Source organism: Herpailurus yagouaroundi, unplaced genomic scaffold, assembly GCF_014898765.1.
Source record: "Herpailurus yagouaroundi ecotype Mexico unplaced genomic scaffold, PumYag 190, whole genome shotgun sequence".
Taxonomy (NCBI): Eukaryota; Metazoa; Chordata; class Mammalia; order Carnivora; family Felidae; genus Herpailurus; species Herpailurus yagouaroundi.
Window position 1 is genome coordinate 9,844,988 of NW_024412421.1, and position 5,536 is coordinate 9,850,523.

The following is a 5,536-nucleotide window of genomic DNA, read 5'->3' on the forward strand; positions in this document are numbered from 1 at the left end:
ACAACCCTGGGATCAAGAGGCCATGTATGTTCTACCAGCAGAGCCAGCCAGACTCCCCTTTGGTAAAAGCAATTCAAATGCTATAAATGCCTATTCCAGCATAAGTCTGCCTCCTCAGCTCCCCAGCACCCCTCGCAGAGGTCACCACCACCATTACATGTTTCTAGCTTCTCCTTGCAGATGTATTCTGTCCGTACACGAACGTGGACTGTCTAGGTAGCCTCTCCTTGCTTTCTCCCCACAAATGGTGGCATCTCGTATCTTGATGTGCACACCATTCTGTACCTTGCCTTTCCTCAGATAACACTATGTATCTTCATGATCCCTCTATATGAAGACATATTTTTAAGGGCTGCCTAGAATTTCATTGCACTGCTGTGTCATGATTCTTTGAACCAATCCCCATTGTCATGGACAGTTTAGTCCTTTTCCAATCTTTTATAAGCAAAATTACAATGAATTGTACCCACTTCTTTGTGCACAATGTGCAAATAAATACATAGAGAGGATAATCTCCTACAAGTGGAGGTGCTTCCTGGAAGCACGTATGCTTTCACATTTTGAAAAAAATTTTTTTAACGTGTTTATTTATTTTTGAGACAGAGAGAGACAGAGCATGAATGGGTGAGGGTCAGAGAGAAGGAGACACAGAATCTGAAACAGGCTCCGGGATCCGAGCTGTCAGCACAGAGCTTGATGCGGGGCTCGAACTTACGGACTGCGAGATCATGACCTGAGCCAAAGTCGGCCGCCCAACCGACTGAGCCACCCAGGCGCCCCTGCATTTTGGATGCCGTCGTGGTTGGCCCGCAGGATGCGCACATCTGGTTCTCCACTGCCTCCGCACACCGCACGCTTCACATTTTTGGATCTCTGCCAATCAAATAGATTTTTTTTTTTAAATGATATCTGGTTGTAGTTCCAATTTGCATTTCTATTATGACAAGCATAGATGGTATCTTATCATTTTCTCTAAATGCCGTTTGTATTATTCTGTCATCCCTCCCTGCAAGTATATGAATGATTTAAATTTTCTACCACAGACCTAACCCTCCCACAGAGATACCCGTGGCATGCATTAATCCCAGGCTGAGCCCTCTTTGGACCCCTCTGGGGACTGAAAAGAAGAGGATCTGTATCTCCTGGTGCATCTGGACCACAGCCATCCCAGGGACTCCAGTCTCCTTTTGTGTTTACTAGCTGTAAACCAAGGGCGATAATTTACCATGGGAGCTGGGAACGCGACTCAGCTCAGGGTTGGGCAGCCCCAGGCTCTCTGACCAGCCAGCCCCTGGTGCCTGGCCCATGAAGGCCTGATCTCAGAGTTTGCAGCGTGCCCCCTGCCCATCCTCAAAGAACAGAACTTCTTAGTCCCTCTGAGTTTCTGTTTTCTCCCCCAGTCTTTGAAAAGCTGTGGTGGGAACAGAACACTTCATTCAAAGGAAGTCCTGAAAGGCCCTTTTGTGGTGCATCCGGTCCAGGAACCAGCTCAGTGTTCTCTGAAGGAAAAAAGACTTGAACAAAAGCTGGCATCCTAGGAACCCTGGAGGTCAGGCCCTCGTTAATTAGCCACTGGCGTCCCTGCCTCATTAGTATTCAAACACAGGCAGAACACAGCTTCTGCCCCTCCAAGCTTTCCCTTAAACCTCCTCCATGCAGAGATTGATGTTAGAGGTGGGATTTTTTTTTTTTTTTCCCTCCATCACTTGCAAGATATCCACAGATAGGGGCTTTTTCTACCTCAGGACCTGGCTGAGGGGGGACATGGCCAGGTGGTCAGTCATTATCTTGATCACACCCTTCGTGTAGACAGAGCCCCAGCTTTGGAAGCAAATGGACTGATGTTCAGATTCCCCACTCTACCCCTTTCTGGCTGGATGACCTTAGCAGATGACCTCTCGGGGCTAGTGTTCTCCCTACAATTATGGATTTACAATAGTACCTATTGTTCAAGGAAGGTGCTAGTGTCTTGGGACACAGAAAATGTGCAGAAAGGGGATTTGGAGATCACAGAAGAACAGAATGAGAAGGGATTCGTTTGCCAGGCTTTTTCTTAGAGGAGATCAACCCAAGGAAATAACCACTGAGTTCTAAAAAAAAAAATGCAATCAAATCCTAATACTTCCTTTTGAGTTGAAATTCAGAAACTTCTTATTATGCTATTACCTTCAAGGTAAACAATTAAAAAGTAAAAGAAATAAAAAAGTAAATCCTCGCCCTCGCTGCTAAGGCCCCATGTGAGCAGGCCTCTGTCCACCTCCTTGTCTCCAATCCACTCAACCTTGGACTGTGGGGTGTCGGCGGGGGCAGGGGCACGAGGGCAGGCCATCCCGAGATGGGCCACATTGGCATGAAGATTATTTCGAGCTGAAGGCAATCAAGACCCTATGGGCTCAATAGAAACTTTTGCCCCTCCTTTAACTACCCAGAAAAATCTAAATTGGGGGTGTTTTTCAGAACAAGGGTTATTACCAGAGATAAATTTCATCTGAGTCACCCATCTGTATGGCAGGGGCAACATCTAATTACCGAACATCTGCTTTTCTTCTTATCGCCCTTTGAAGTGCACTCCTTTGCCCTGAAGTCCCAGGCCCCCTACCCACATCTCTTCAGTTCAGGATGACAAACGTACCTCATTTTGCCTGACCATTTTGGGAATTGCCATGTGTGTACGGATTCCCCATCTGTACGTCATTAAATTTAATTTCCTCCTATTCATCTGTCCCAAGTCAATTTGACTCTTAGTCCAGCTACAAGGACTCTTGAGGGGACAGGAGTTCTTGCTCCCCGACAGCTCCAAGACTGTGCCAGTGAGCATCTCTCAGTGTGTGAATGCTCAGGGTTCCCTTATCCCTCCCCCAACCCCTGATGGTGGAAGCCCTTTCGACCTAGACTTTCTCCCACCCTCTCCTCTCCACTCTGGCTGACTCTTGCTCAACATTCAGGTTTCAGCTGAAACATTCACTTATTTAGGATGTGCAGGGGCCCGAACCCCTGAATGGGTTATTTGCTCCTACAACCCTCTCTCTGCAGGTTCTGTCTGTAGTTTCGGACACCCTGTTTTCCTTGCTAGCTGCTAGAGCCACCAGGATGCATTCCTAGAGCTGGCACTGTGACTCACTGTGACTGGCACCTGGAAGGGGCTTGTGGAATATTTTGGCAAGGAAGAAGAGGGGAACATATTGGGGAAGGAAAAGATAGGTTGGAAGGGAGACGTGGATGTACCGATGGGCTTTCTGGAGTCCCACAGCAAAGGGCAGCCACCTACTCGCTTCCCGCCTGGGTAAAGCCCCCTGGAGATGAGGAGAGGTTGGGACACACACGTCTATGGCACTTGAAGGAACAAGCCCTTTGAAATCCCCTTCTGAACTTTGCTGGGTACTTCCTCTTAGAAGCTTCAAAGTGGTTTTCAAACCCTAATTACCCCACACACTATGGCCCCAGGCAGCCGCCACACTGGGCCTCGATGTTCCTGTTTGCAAGTTAGGAAACTGAGCCCCAAAGTTACGTTCTTGCCCGGGGCTCGAAGAGGAAATCAGCCTGAAAGGTTGTTGCCGTTCTCAGGAAACTACCCAACAGAGGAAGAGCTGGAAGCTGAGGGTACTTTGGGCCTCGGTTTACCTATATGGGTGAGGGGACCCTCACTGCTCTACAATTCTTTAATTCTCTATTGTGCATTTACCCAGCTCAGGAGTTATAATGAGGCAGCCCGGGCAGGCCACATGCGGCCCTCAAACATGTGTTATGATTGTCTTAGGGTTTGTTTTTTTTTAACAGAAGATTTTTATAGCAAAACTGAAATTTGAGGATTCTCTTGAAACATCAAAAGGTCTGGAAACACTGGCCCCACAGATTCCATCTCCACTAGGTGTAAGGCTAGCTGGAGCTGGGCAGCAGCTACCTCCTTTGCACAGGGCACATGTTCGCCAATTTGCCACAGACCCCAGCGCCCCCTCTTGTCTCTGACCTGGCTTCCTTCACTCCTTCATGAAACCTGCTGAGCCCTCTTGGCAATTGAATCAAAGCTCTTGTACTGCCTCTTCCACCTTGGTTACTACCTCTGGTTGCACTGGCCTTCTCTGGGTTTCTTGTAAAAGCCAAACTCTTTCCAGCCACAGGACCCTTATATATGCTGTCCTGTCTGCCTGGAACACTCTTCCCCCACAACTCTCCGTTGAAGGGTGGCTTCCTCTATCTGAATTGGGTTCCCCTTAATGTATCTATAGCTATCTCCCAGGCCGCATCACAACTTGTATTTATGCATGAGTGTGCTTACTTGCTGGTCTTCTGTCTCCCCTATTAAAATACAAACTCCTGGAGGGCAACAAAACCTCAGTGTTATTGACTGCTGCCTCTGCAGCATGCAGCCCAGAACCAGACAAACCTTGGGAACTTGGTAAATGTTTCTGGCGTGAACGTGTGAATGAATGCATGAATGGGACCCTGGCAGGCCCAGTGGATGTCCATCCAATGATAAGTAGCCAGGCATCCTGCCAGGGGCTGGTAAGTAGATACTATTTGCCCAGTTTCCTTGTGGCATTCGCTCAGGCACATGTGCTCCCTTTTCCAGAAGCCCTGGGATAAAAAGTGAGCGAGAACACTTCAGGGGGGTTTTAAAAGTATTTATACCTGGATACATGTGTCAGGCAAGGACAGATGACTAAAGCAACCAAAGAAGACGCCAAGATGACAGTACAAAGTGAGGCTTCTTCCAGATGCAGAAAAGGAGGCTTGGCTTCAATTAAATCAGCAAGTCCCAAAGTGGATGCAGAGAGGGGGGATGATGGACACCAATCTCAACAATCACGAAAAGGAGAGCCTCCCTTGAAGTTTAAGAGTTTAAGGCAAAGACAAGCCACCTCCCTCATTCTACTTTATGCAAAGGACCTTATGATGTCTTCTGCCCAAGACACAGGATGAGTCAAGAATAAAAACAGGTTTAAGGAAGCATCCGATTGCTAGGGGACAGGTCAGAGGCTGGGTTGGAGGCCCATTTACAACCATGTGGTCAGTGTTTGGTGATGTCGAATGAATAAATGACGGCACGAATATTGTAGATATCCAATATTATAAGATGCCATATTGCATGCCTCTCCCCCCAGGTGCCCAGCAGATCCTGGCCAAAGCAAGAGTGCTGGGCAAAACAGATTCAAACGGTCATTCATTTGGTGTTTCTGGTATCTCCAAGCTGTACCTAACTCGTGTTAAAAAGGTTAACCTTCCTGTCTCTCTCTGTCCCAAAAATAAATAAACGTTGGAAAAAAAAAATTTTTTTTAAGAAAAAGGGGCGCCTGGGTGGCGCAGTCGGTTAAGCGTCCGACTTCAGCCAGGTCACGATCTCGCGGTCCGGGAGTTCGAGCCCCTCATCAGGCTCTGGGCTGATGGCTCAGAGCCTGGAGCATGTTTCCGATTCTGTGTCTCCCTCTCTCTCTGCCCCTCCCCCGTTCATGCTCTGTCTCTCTCTGTCCCAAAAATAAATAAACGTTGGGAAAAAAAAAAAAAAAAGGTTAACCTTCCAGGCTGGGGAGTCAGCCAC

General features: G+C 47.9%; 1 long non-coding RNA gene across 2 annotated transcripts in view; it reads right to left on the reverse strand.

Annotated features, from left to right (window-relative positions):
* Positions 1–701: 701 nt before the first annotated feature.
* LOC121045335 (uncharacterized) overlaps positions 702–5,536 on the reverse strand; it is a 34,195-nt gene continuing 29,360 nt past the window's right edge. For both annotated transcript variants that reach the window (XR_005797708.1, XR_005797707.1), the window contains one exon: positions 702–873. This is a non-coding gene — a long non-coding RNA (uncharacterized LOC121045335). The remainder of the gene's footprint in view (positions 874–5,536) is intronic.